Source organism: Dama dama, chromosome 19, assembly GCF_033118175.1.
Source record: "Dama dama isolate Ldn47 chromosome 19, ASM3311817v1, whole genome shotgun sequence".
NCBI lineage: Eukaryota > Metazoa > Chordata > Mammalia > Artiodactyla > Cervidae > Dama > Dama dama.
The window spans coordinates 30,708,634-30,722,342 of NC_083699.1; the positions used below are offsets into that span (position 1 = coordinate 30,708,634).

The following is a 13,709-nucleotide window of genomic DNA, read 5'->3' on the forward strand; positions in this document are numbered from 1 at the left end:
GTTTTCCAAATTTGCTGGCAGATTGAGTGCAGCACTTTCACAGCATCATCTTTCAAGATTTGAAATAGCTCAACTGGAATTCCATCACCTCCACTATCTTTGTTTGTAGTGATGCTTCCTAATGCCCACTTGACTTCACATTCCAGGATGTCTGGCTCTATGTAAGTGATCACACCACCGTGATTATCTGGGTCATGAAGATCTTTTTTGTACAGTTCTTCTGTGTATTCTTGCCACCTCTTCTTAACATCTTCTGCTTCTGTTAGGTCCATACCATTTCTGTCCTTTATTGAGCCCATCTTTGCATGAAATGTTCCCTTGGTATCTCTAATTTTCTTGAAGACATCTCTAGTCATTCCCATTCTATTATATTCCTCAATTTCTTTGCAATGATCACTGAGGAAGGCTTTCTTATGTCTCCTTGCTATTCTTTGGAAGTCTGCATTCAGATAGGTATATCTTTCCTTTTTCTCTTTGCTTTTCATTTCTCTTCTTTTCTCAGCTATTTGTAAGGCCTCTTCATACAGCCATTTTGCTTTTTTGCATTTCTTTTTCTTGGGGATGGTTTTGACCCCTGTCTCCTGTACAGTGTCACAAACATCCATCTATAGTTCATCAGACACTATTTCTATCAGATCTAATCCCTTGAATCTACTTCTCATTTCCACTGTATAATCATAAAGGATTTGATTTAGATCATACCTGAATGGCCTTAGGAAGCATCACTAGGAACAAAGCTAGTGGAGGTGATAGAATTCCAATTGAGCTATTTCAAATCCTAAAAGATGATGCTGTGAAAGTGCTGCACTCAACATACCAACAAATATGGAAAATGCAGCAGTGGCCACAGGACTGGAAAAGGTCAGTTTTCATTCCAGTCCCAAAGAAAGGCAATGCCATAGAATGCTCTAACTATTGCACAATTGCACTCATCTCACATGCTAGTAAAGTAATGCTCAAAATTCTCCAAACCAGGCTTCAAGAATACATGATCCCTGAACTTCCAGATGTTCCAGCTGGATTTAGAAAAGGCACAGGAATCAGAGATCAAATTGCCAACATCTATTGGATAATCAAAAAAGCAAGAGAGTTCTAGAAAAATATCTACTTATGCTTTATTGACTATGCCAAAGTCTTTGACTGTGTGGACCACAACCCACTGTGGAAAATTCTTAAAGAGATGGGAATACTAGACCACCTGACCTGCCTCTTGAGAAATCTGTATGCAGGTCAGGAAACAAGAGTTAGAATTGGACGTGGAACAACAGACTGGTTCCAAATTGGGAAAGGAGTACATCAAGGCTGTATATTGTCACCCTGCTTTTTTAACTTATATGCAGAGTACATTAAGAGAAATGTTAGGCTGGATGAAGCACAAGCTGGAAGAGAGATTGCCATGAGAAATATCAATAACCTCAGATATGCAGATGACACCACCCTTATGGCAGAAAGCAAAGAACTAAAGAGCCTCTTGATGACAGTGAGAGAGGAGAGTGAAAAATTTGGCTTAAAGCTCAACATTCAGAAAACTAAGATCATGGCATCTGGTCCCATCAATTCATGGCAAATACATGGGAAACAATGGAAACAGTGACAGACTTTATTTTGGGGGGGGGGGGCTTCAAAATCACTGCAGATCGTGACTGCAGCCATGAAATTAAAAGACACTTACTCCTTGGAAGTAAAGCTATGATGATCCTGGATAGCATATTAAAAAGCAGAGACATTACTTTGCCAACAAAGGTCAATCTAGTCAAGGCTATGGTTTTTCCAGTAGTCATGTATGGATGTGAGAGTTGGACTCTAAGGAAAGGTGAGCATTGAAGAATTAATGCTTTTGAACTGTGGCATTGGAGAAGACTCTTGAGAGTCTCTTGCACTGCAAGAAGATCCAACCAGTCCATCCTAAAGGAAATCAGCCCTGAATATTCATTGGAAGGACTGATGTTGAAGCTGAAACTCCAATACTTTGGCCCCCTGATGTGAAGAACTGACTCATTAGAAAAGACTCTGATGCTAGAAAGATTGAAGGCAGGAGGTGAAGGGGACAACAGAGGATGAGATGGTTGGATGGCATCACCGACTCTATGGACATGAGTTTGAGTAAACTCCAGGAGTTGGCAATGGACAGGAAGGCCTGGCGTGCTGCAGTCCATGGGGTTGCAAAGAGTCAGACATGACTGAGCCACTGTACTGAACTTAACTGATATCTGAATGGTCTAGTGGCTTTTCCTACTTTTTAATTTAAGTCTGAATTTGGCAATAAGGAGGTCATTATCTGAGCCACCGTCAGCCCCCGGTCGTGCTTTTGCTGACTGTATAGAGCTTCTCCATCTTTGGCTGCAAAGAATATAATCAATCTGATTTCGGTATTGACTATCTGGTGATGTCCATGTGTAGAGTCTTCTCTTGTGTTGTTGGAAGAGGGTGTTTGCTATGACCAGTGTGTTCTCCTGGCACAACTCTATTAGCCTTTGACCTGCTTCATTCCGTACTCCATGGCCAAATTTGCCTGTTACTCCAGGTGTTTCTTGAGTTACTACTTTTGCATTCCAGTCCCCTATGATGAAAAGGGAACTGTAATCACATTCTCTAAATCGTATCTGTAATCACACACTCTAAAACTAGTTTCCCACCTGAAAAGATTTTAATCTTTTTAAAAAGTATCCTGATCCAGAGTGAGTTAGGATCTGCAGGATCTCACCACATACTTTTTGTTTCTTTCAGAGAAATGGCAAAAGAATGTAGGTGTTGGGAGGGAAAGTCATAGTTATATCCTAAAGCCGTGATTTCCACCAAATTTACCCAGATAGCTCTTGAAAATTCCCAGATACAGGGTCCCACCTCTGAGTCAAAAAATCTGAAGTATATCAGTAAAGTTTGTTTTTTCTAGTGACTTTTTTGTAACTGTGGTAAAATACACATAAAATTTACCATTTTAACCATTTTTAAATATAAAATTTAGTGGTATTAAGCACACTCACATTTTGATGCAACCATTTTACCATCCATCTCTAGAACTCTTCTCTTCCTGCAGAACTGAAAATCTATACCTTCATCTGCCCTTCTCCCAGCCCCTGGGCAGCCATTATTCTATTTCTGGCTACTATCAATTTGGTTACTCTAGTTATTTTATACAGGTAGAATCATACAGTATTTGTTCTTTTGTGACTGGCTTATTCTTTTTAGCATAATGTTTCCCACATTCCTTCATGTTGTCGTATGAGCCAGCATTTTCTTCCTGTTAAAGGCGGAATAATATTCTATTGTTTGTGTGTGTAACATTTTGCTTATCCATCCATCCATGATTGGACACTTCCCAAAATGACTTTTTAAAAAATATGGAATTCTTTACAAATCTGTGTGTCATCCTTGCCTAGGCACCATGCTAATCTCTGATTGTTGAAGTTTTAGTGTACTGTTGCCAAACTCAGAACTCCAAGTAGTTTTGAGAAGCACCAATGAGGCAGTTTTTTCTAGCTGCAGTTTGGTGGAATATTAAGTCAATTTAGTTGAGTGACCAGTATTTTACAAAGACACACAATAGGAGAAAATAGAACAAGTAAAAATTGTAATAATAAGTCAATGTATTATTTCAAATATTTGTTTCTGTATCTGTACATGTTTGTAGCAAAGGAGGGTGGCATGTGTACCATGTGAGGACATAAACTAGTTGCTTTTGCTTTTAGTTGCATTTCTTATAGTTGCTCTCAATCAAAAAAAAAAAATGTGAAAGCCTCCTGAAGATCAGAATACAGAATATGATTATATGGAAAGTAAATTAACACCATGTTCTCATCTTGAAACATGCTATAAAATTACAATAGCTATGATTTTACTTTGAATATATTCAAAATAAGAGAATCTGAAAAGAGAAAAGATTGAGAAATGTCTTCTATGAATTGATTTGGACTCCACAGTTCAGAGAGGTCTGCTTATTAATGAATCATTTTCATAGTGCAGTATCAGGAGTTATATATGAATTTGGCATCTCTCTGATACACTAAGCCTTTATAGACTCCAGAAGTAGATAAAGAATTGCTAACGGCAGTAATGAAGAGGTGTGAATGCCACCAGCAATTCAGGATTCGGTTCCAGCTCAGGAAACACACCACGAAAATCAAAATTAATTTCCCCTTTGGCATTTTTCTCAACCATATGGGGTTTTTAAATTATTGTGGTGACTTCTCTCACTGTATTGAAAATATACAGGATGTATTTATCTAGATAAATATGATTTTGCCTGGAATGTTTTCTGAAATAATAGCACACAATATGCATCAGAAAATAAGGCAATTATATACTAATATAACTATTTGTGAATTGTATTTGGTTCTGCCAGAATTTATGAAAGATATATGTTTAGCAGATGTAAATGTTTTTATTAGATCATATGGAACATAATCGTTCATCTGCCTTTTAAATAAGTGTGGAGCTCCTTTTCATCACAAGGAGCGTTATTTCTGTATTGCCTTAGATGTTCAGTATATGACTCTATCTCAAATCCTCTGTGAGTTGCCTGATGCTGACATTGGCATTAATATAGGCAAACATAGTTTTCCTAAGTAACCAAACATCATCCTTTGTTTTAATTCACAAGGAAGATGGTGGGATAGATGAATGAATGGAAAGAGATAGATATATGATAGACAGTATTAATATATAAAAGGGTACAGCTAAATATACAATTAAAAATTTTAAAAATATGATAGATACAGGCTTTCAATGCATAATGAGAATTATGTTCATAATTATAATACCTACTTGTGTTTAAGAAAACTTTATATCATTTATCTTCCCTGATCCTCAGTGCTATGTAAAAAAGACCAAACTGTACACATTTTAAAAAAGAGAAACCAGATACAGACATTAACAACCTTACCAACTCACAAACCAGGGATGTATCAGAAGCAGGAATCAGTTCCTGAGGACTGGCTTTCAGTCCAGATATTATTTTACTAAACTGCTGCATGAAACATCATCATTACTGTTTATTTTGTTCTTGTTAGTGTTGTTCAGTACCTCAGTCTGACTCTTTGTGACTTCATGGACTGCAGCAGGCCAGACTTCCCTGTCCTTCCCCATCTTCTGGAGATTGCTTAAAATCTTGCTTAAAACTTTGTTCTTAAAAGCTCTCAATTTCAGGAGAGACACTTTGCCCAATTAGTTAAGCTCTGATTTAAAAATTATTGATAATTATCACAAACTACTAGACAAGAACTATAGAGCAAAAATAATTTTATTCTTTATTTTGCAAACATGTGCTCAGTGGAGCCTCCCAAATCGGAGTGTCTCAGAATCAGCTACAGGGTCCTGGACTGCACACACAGTTGTGTGTTGCTCACTAATCTCTCTTCTAAAGGTCTACAGCTGATTGGGGTGCCTAGGTAGGTTTGAGAACTGCTGCTTTAGAAAAATACTTTGGAGTAATTTTTGGTAAAATACCTATCAGGAAAATCACGTAAAAGACAATAACATGTTTTATTTACCTCCCATAGGCCACAAGTCTGAAGAAAATGCTGGTTTTGTATGGCCAAAAGTTTATAGAAATCAGGAGACGTTTTGTTTAAGAAAAAGAAAACATAATTATGAAGACAAAATTAGTTATAAAAAGGAGTATTTACTAACAAATTATAACAAATGCATTTTTTAAAAGCTTTAAACCACAAACATCTGCCTGACATGGTGCTGTGCTTAACAATATCTTGAAATCACTCTCCATTAGTTCATAAATATCTTCCTCATTCCTTTTAAATAAAAAAGTGTCCATTGTGTGGATGTATTATACCATAGCTTATTCAACAACTTAAGAGGGGGCATTTAGGATGTTTCCAATATTTTCAATCACAGCTAAAACAAGCATCTGTATTACATATTTTCATATTATTGGAGATGTATCTTCAGGAAAAATTCCTGGAAGTTGGGTCACTGGGTCAAAATGTAAACATGAATTTAATTACTTTAGATGTTGTAAAATGACATCCCAGAAGAATTGTACCAATTTTCTTTCCATCAGCAATATGTGAAAGTGCCTATGTCCCCACAACCCTGCAAAAGAGGATGCTATTTTTTTTAATTTTTTTACCAATGTGACAGGTGAGAGATGTCATCTCAATGCAGTTTTAATTTGCATTTCTCATGAGTGAACATTTATTCATATGTTTAAGGGTTATTTTTATAAATTTCTTGTGAATTGATAAGACAGTTTTTAAAATAGAGGATTGAAATATTCAGGTTTTTACCTAGGTGTGATAAATATACTATCAAATTCTATATGCTGATTTTTAACTCCATAAAATACATTTTAAAATTACCATAAATAGTTCAATTATAAGATTAAACTACTGATAATGGCTTGTTATTTTCTTGCTGAATGATAAATCTTAAAGGTATATATCTTAACTTTATAATTCACAAAGCCAGGCTAGAAAAGAAAAAGAATGAACCAATTTCATCTATATGCAATGATAAAATTAAGAATATTTGCTAAGGAGTCAATTCTGCCCCTTCATGGATCACAGCCTTGTTGTGGCAAAGGGGCTTGTGTATCTCAATAAAATTATGAGCCATGCTGTGACCCAAGACAGACAGGTCATGGTCAAGCGTTCTGACAAAATGTGGTCCATGGCTGGTGGAAACGGCAAGCCACTCCAGTATTCTTGGCTGGAAAACCTCATGAACAGTATGAAAAGGCAAAAAGATATGAGGCTGGAAGATGAGCTCCCCAGGTTGGAAGATGTCCAGTATGCTACTGGGGAAAAGCAGAGGGCATTACTGATAGCTCCAGAATGAATGAACTGGCTGGGCTAAAGCAGAAACAACCCTCAGTTGTAGATGTGTCTGGTGGTGAAAGTAAAGTTTGATGCTGTAAAGAACAATATTGCACAGGAACCTAGAATGTTAGGTCCATGAATCAAAGTAAACTGGATATGATCAAATAGGAGATAGCAAGATTGAACATCAACATCTTAGGAATCAGTGAATGCAAATGGATGGGAATGGGTAAATTTAATCAGATGACCATTATACCCACTAATGTGGACAAGACTCCCTTAGAAGAAGTGGAGTAGCCCTCAGAGTCAACAAAAGAGTCTGAAATGCAGTCCTTGAACCTGTGAAACCTCAAGAGAAAGAGTGATCTCAGTTTGTTTCCAAGGCAAACCATTCAACATCACAGAAATCTAGGTCTATGCTGTATATTGTCACTCTGCTTATTTAACTTCTGTGCAGAGTACATCATGTGAAATGCCAGGCTGGGTGAAGCTTAAGCTGGATTCAAGATTGCCAGGAGAAATATCAATAACCCCAGATGTACAGATGATACTACCCTAATGGCAGAAAGCAAAGAGGGACTAAAGAGCCACTTGATGAAGGTGAAAGAAGAAAGTGAAAAAGCTGGCTTGAAGGTCAACAGCATTATAAAAAACTAAGATCATTGCATCTGGTCCCATTACTTCATGCAAATCGAAAAAAAAAGTAGAAGCAGTGACAGATTTTCTTTTCTTGGGATCTAATATCACTGTGGATGGTGACCACAGCAATGTCATTAAAAATATTTGCTCCTTGGATGAAAAGCTATGACAAACCTAGGCAGCATATTAAAAAGCAGAGACATCACTTTGCAGACAAAAGTCCATATAGACAAAGCTATGGTTTTTCCAGTAGTCATATATGAATGTGAGAGTTGGACCATAAAAAAGCTTGAGCACTGAAGAATTGATGTTTTCGAATCGTGGTACTGGAGAAGACTCTTGAGAGTCATTTGAACTGGGAGATCAAACCAGTCAGTCCTAAAGGAAATCAACCCTGAATATTCATTGGAAGGACTGATGCTGAAGCTGAAACTCCAATATTTTGGCTACCTGATGCGAAGAGCAGACTCATTGAAAAAGACCCTTCCCTGTCAGAGCGGTCCAGGCAGCCAGGGGCTTGGTGGGCGCACTCTCCCCAGGTGTGGCGCGCCCCCTCCCTTCCGCGGACCCAGTCTCAGTTTCCGCTGGCGCCAGTCGGGTGCCTGCGCCTTCTGCCCTCCGCGTCCCCAGCCTCAGTCCCCGCCAGCGCCGGTCGGGTGCCTGCGCCCTGTGTCTCGCTGCGACCTTCCCCTCCCCCCTGCCTCCTGCCTCCGGCGGAGCTGGGCCGGTCCGCAGCCTGCGAGCTCCTCTCTGGACCCTCTCGGTCTCTTTGTTCTGCGAACGGCCGGCAGTGTCTTCGGGCCGGTTAATTTACTCTCTCACTTTTGGTCTCTCCGACATAAATCAAAGCAAGATCCTCTATGAACCACCTCCCAGAATATTGGAAATAAAAGCAAAACTAAACAAATGGGACCTAATGAAACTTAAAAGCTTTTGCACTACAAAGGAAACTATAAGTAAGGTGAAAAGACAGCCCTCAGATTGGGAGAAAATAATAGCAAATGAAGAAACAGACAAAGGATTAATCTCAAAAATATACAAGCAACTCCTGCAGCTCAATTCCAGAAAAATAAATGACCCAATCAAAAAATGGGCCAAAGAACTAAACAGACATTTCTCCAAAGAAGACATACAGATGGCTAACAAACACATGAAAAGATGCTCAACATCACTCATTATTAGAGAAATGCAAATCAAAACCACAATGAGGTACCATTACACGCCAGTCAGGATGGCTGCTATCCAAAAGTCTACAAGCAATAAATGCTGGAGAGGGTGTGGAGAAAAGGGAACCCTCTTACACTGTTGGTGGGAATGCAAACTAGTACAGCCGCTATGGAAAACAGTGTGGAGATTCCTTAAAAAACTGGAAAGAGAACTGCCATATGACCCAGCAATCCCACTTCTGGGCATACACACTGAGGAAACCAGATCTGAAAGAGACACGTGCACCCCAATGTTCATCGCAGCACTGTTTATAATAGCCAGGACATGGAAGCAACCTAGATGCCCATCAGCAGATGAATGGATAAGGAAGCTGTGGTACATATACACCATGGAATATTACTCAGCCATTAAAAAGAATTCATTTGAACCAGTCCTAATGAGATGGATGAAGCTGGAGCCCCTTATATAGAGTGAAGTAAGCCAGAAAGATAAAGAACATTACAGCATACTGACACATGTATATGGAATTTAGAAAGGTGATAACGATAACCCTATATGCAGAACAGAAAAAGAGACACAGAAATACAGAACAGACTTTTGAACTCTGTGGGAGAATGTGAGGGTGGGATATTTCAAAAGAACAGCATGTATGCTATCTATGGTGAAACAGATCACCAGCCCAGGTGGGATGCACGAGACAAGTGCTCCGGCCTGGTGCACTGGGAGGACCCGGGGGGGTCGGGTGGAGAGGGAGGTGGGAGGGGGGATCGGGATTGGGAATACATGTAAATCCATGGCTGATTCATATCAATGTATGACAAAACCCACTGGAAAAAAAAAAATAAAAATAATAAAAAAAAAAAAAAGAAAAAGACCCTTATGCTGGGAAAGATTGAAAGCAAATGGAGAAGTGGGTGGCAGAGGATGAAATGGTTAGATAGCATCACCAACTCAGTGGACATGAATTTGAGCAACTCTGGCAGATAGTGAAGGAGAGATGAGCCTGGAGTGCTGTAGTCCATGGGGTCACAAAGAGTTACACGACTTATTGACTAAACAACAGCAAAGTCCATCATAGGTAGTGACATTTATTACAGTATTTTAAAACCTTTTTTTTGCATATTTAGCCATTCTAGTATATGACTGTTTGAAATGACTTCTAAAATCTAGAAATGTTTCACTATTTTTTGTAATATCCTGCTAATAGGGCCACAAAATAAGTGTTGCACAAAACACCATTCCAGTGTTCTGTATTAGCATTTGCTTATTTTTATTTAAAACTATTTACTGTTGGGTCTTTATCCAAATAGTTTCTGTTCTAATAACAGCACATTTACTTTTGTGGGTACAAATGATGTTTTGTATTTTGTGTTGTGTGTCTGTGTATTATCAAGAACCTAAATGCTTTCAGTCATATATATTACCTTAGTCAAAACTGATCTTGGAAGATTGGTTGTGAAACATGTAAAAGTAACAGTAAAATACTTTGATGTTTGCCCTTACAATAGAAAGGGTAGATTTTTATCATCTCTGTGCACATTTGAAAAAAATTGTGGTGTCAAGCAAAGTTTTCAGCTATGCTCATCAAATGAACAGTAATAATGAATGATTTGAAGCAAATTGTGTTTTTCTAGAAAGTATTCCACTGTCAAAAGGACATGATGGTAATTTTCTAGGGTAATTTTCTAATAAATATAGTTAAGTTCCCCATGGACTGTAGCCTGCCAGCCTCCTCTGTCCATGGGATTCTCCAGTCAGGAATACTGGAATGGGTTGCCATTTCCTTCTACAGGGAATCTTCCGCACGTGAATCAAACATGCGTCTCCTGCATTGCAGGCAGATTCTTTACCATCTAAGCAACCAGGGAAGCTCAAAGCTCCCCAGTTTTGTATTTTTGCCAACTTTTTAAGTTTTATAAATATAATTTGTTTTATTGGGCAGGCCAGAATTCCATTTCTTGCTTCTGAGTTGGGCATTTGATAGGAGCAATGATTTTTTATTCCCACTATTCTGATCAACAATTGGAATATTTACTTATTGAAGAAATCATTTGATCTATTCACACTTTGTGTTTGATGAGAATAACTTTTTGTTCATTTTGACCTATAATTTTTAGATAAAGACCCTGCTTGAAGTGGTTTATTTATAAGAAGTCTTAATTTTCACTGTATTCAGCTTTTCTAAAGTTCAACAAATTATTATTTTGCGGTTTTAAAGTTTTCTTTATAATAGCTTTTCTTTTATTAGCCCAGTATATTTTCTATTTCAACTATGATTTGATGTATTAATTTACATTGACCTGAAAGACTAGAAAATAGCATAGTTTCATTCAAAGTGTATAGAATGTGAATATATTTTCTTTAAAATGTAAATTAAATCAAATGCAAGAAAGTGAAAACGTCAAAGAATTTTTATGTTTTCAAAACAGTTCTTTACAAAAAATATTTAAAATGTCTAAACTCAAAGTATAAATCATATTTAATATATGTTATAATTTTAAGTCAAAACAATTTTAATATTTGAGTTTTAGAATTTAATAGCAAAATTTAGGGCTTCCCTGTGGCTCAGGTGGTAAAGAATCCACCTGCAATGAGGGAGATCTGGGTTCGATCCCTCAGTTGGGAAGATCCCCCAGTGATCTTAATCGTAAAGATCTTAACCCTTTACAAGGGTTTAATCTTGTAAAAAAACTTTTATAAAAATGAAACTACTGGCAATTCTATTTTCCAAGATAAAAAAATCAGTATCTCCATATGCATATGCAAAATTAGAACAGCGTACCTTGTCTAATATTGTAAAATGTTTTTCACCCACTGTGCGCACCTGTTGCAAATGTCATGGTGACTTGTCAGTAATTTCAGAAACATGATTTGGAGCAATGAGAGGGGCTGAAAAATGGACATTTGTTACTAGTTGGAAGCTGATTCTTCATTATCTGGTGCATTCAAGCTCTCTGAGAGGAAGGATGAATTTATCTTCCCTTTTACCTGAGTGCCTCCACCACTCAATTCTTCCTGGTACTCCAAAGCAGTGTCTGTCCCCTGTGTCTGCAGCACAGAACTCACTCATGGAGTTCAGGTTCAAAAGCTTTTTGTTTTGAGGACATGGGGAGGAGATGTAGAGGAGCGCTTCCCTGGGGTCTGAGCAGAGTTGGTTACAAGAGTAGCATTGTATGTTGGTGCATGTCTGTTGCTGTCCATTGCAACTTTAGGTTTCCCTAAAGTGTGAGGCTCAAAACAGAGCCTGTTGTCTGGATCTCAGTGCAGTAATGGAGAATAAAGGGAAGAGAAACTTCACAAAATTATTTTGACTCCATATGCTTGTCACTGGTAGTGTGGAAGAATTGCTCTGTCCTTTTCAATGGAAACTGCCTTAATGGAACAGCAGGATTGTTCCCATGTGTCCATCTTCTCTCACTGGATTGTATATTTGTTGGTAAATATATGTACATTTGCTTTGTATATGTGGGATGTCCACATGTCTGTGACCAAAAATGTTTATTAATAAGGCAATTTGTTTTACTTAGGGGTAAAAACAAAGAATTTAATAATGTATATCTCTTTCAAAAGGTTCACTGGCCTTTAAGTAAAAGTTGAACAACTTTATTATTTCGAAGAACTCTAAAAGGAGAAAGCTTAAAAATGAAAAAAAAAAAAAAAAAAGTAACTATGTAAGATGTATTCAGGTATCAGAAATCCAAAAAGAAAGATTAAAGCCAGTTAATTATTCTCCCAGGTGCTTTACATAGTGAATTTGTTGGTTAGGTTAAAAAACCTGGCTGAAGCTCATTTCTTTCAAGTCTTTCTCTCCTTTCTAGAACTTCAGACTCCTAATTAAACAGTTTCTACTTTGGGTAATACTTACAAATGAGTCAGTGCTTAAGAGAATTCACTGATCCTAATTGGGATTCAGATCTCCAAGAGATCTGTCATTTCCACATTCTTAAAAACTGCTGAATCACTGGGACTCAATCACCAATACACATAATTATTTAAGATTTCTAATAATGTTCCTAATTTGAAAAAATTAAGAATTACTCAGAATCCAAATGTGTTCAGAACATCAGTCTTCACATTACCCAGCTCCTGCTGACACACTCAGGACAGGGAATTGAGCCAGTGATGGGACATGAATTAATATTTCTGTCTCGCTACTAGACAGAGACCAGGCTGAGTCAGTCCTTCCAGCCAAAGCTGAGGCAGGGTAGAACCATTTGTTCTGCTGCTCCAGAGGCTGGCAGACTGATCCTAATCTGGGCCAAATCTTCATGGGATTCCTTGTGGTCCCCAATGTTCACGGCAAGACTCTTTATTAAGAGATTGGAGGAATTATTTCATGGTATTGTGCCCACCATTGACTTGAGCTGTCACAAAACTAGAAGTCTGTGACCTATTACTGCTATAGCAATAGTCTGTAATAAACCCACTGGATTTCCTCCAAATGTTGATTTGCAAGCTAAGGAGGAACTAAAGAGGCAACCAGTATACCTGAGGTACATTTTAGAGGTAGTGTGAAAGTGAAGGGTAGCAGAGTATGTCATCCCAGGACATACTATGTTGACATAAGGATTATACTGAGCTGAAAGTAACTGAGAAGAAGCAGATACAAGAACAGCTCTCTGACCTCCCTTTATTTGCCTAAAAGCAGTGCATGCATTTGTAAAGGTTTCTCCACTCCCCTCTCTACCAGAAGGGACAGAAGTTAATCACTGAAGACAAGCCAGACTCTTAACAGCCCAGAGATAGCACCAGAGTAATCTACCTTAACAGGCTTTGCTAAAACTAGTTCTCACCTACCACTGGTTTCCCAGTATATTTCTTCCCACAGTTTGCCACCTCAAGATCCTTTGTCTTTTGACTTTTCTTGAAATCTCTTCTTTTGTTAAGGTACTATATAAGCCCAGGCTCTAACAACCCTTTGAGTCACTCATCACTAAATGCTCCCTTGTGTCTGCAAGATGCACATGTTAATAAACTGTTTCTCTTATTTATCTGTTTTTTTGTCAGTCTAACTTGACGTTTACCTGGAGAACCCAAAGTGGTAGAGGAAATTTTTTCCCCTCTTACAAAAAGATCAATAGGGAAGACCTGCTTCAAGTTCTTGACTCAGCCACTTAGCTGTCACATCAC

General features: G+C 37.9%; 1 long non-coding RNA gene and 1 other non-coding gene across 2 annotated transcripts in view; one reads left to right on the forward strand and one right to left on the reverse strand.

Annotated features, from left to right (window-relative positions):
• Positions 1-13,709, forward strand: part of LOC133073329 (uncharacterized) — a 495,759-nt gene that overhangs the window by 388,440 nt on the left and 93,610 nt on the right. The window lies entirely within an intron of this gene.
• LOC133074291 (U6 spliceosomal RNA) lies at positions 3,336-3,438 on the reverse strand. Its single transcript, XR_009697137.1, has one exon. It is a non-coding gene; the product is annotated as a U6 spliceosomal RNA (small nuclear RNA).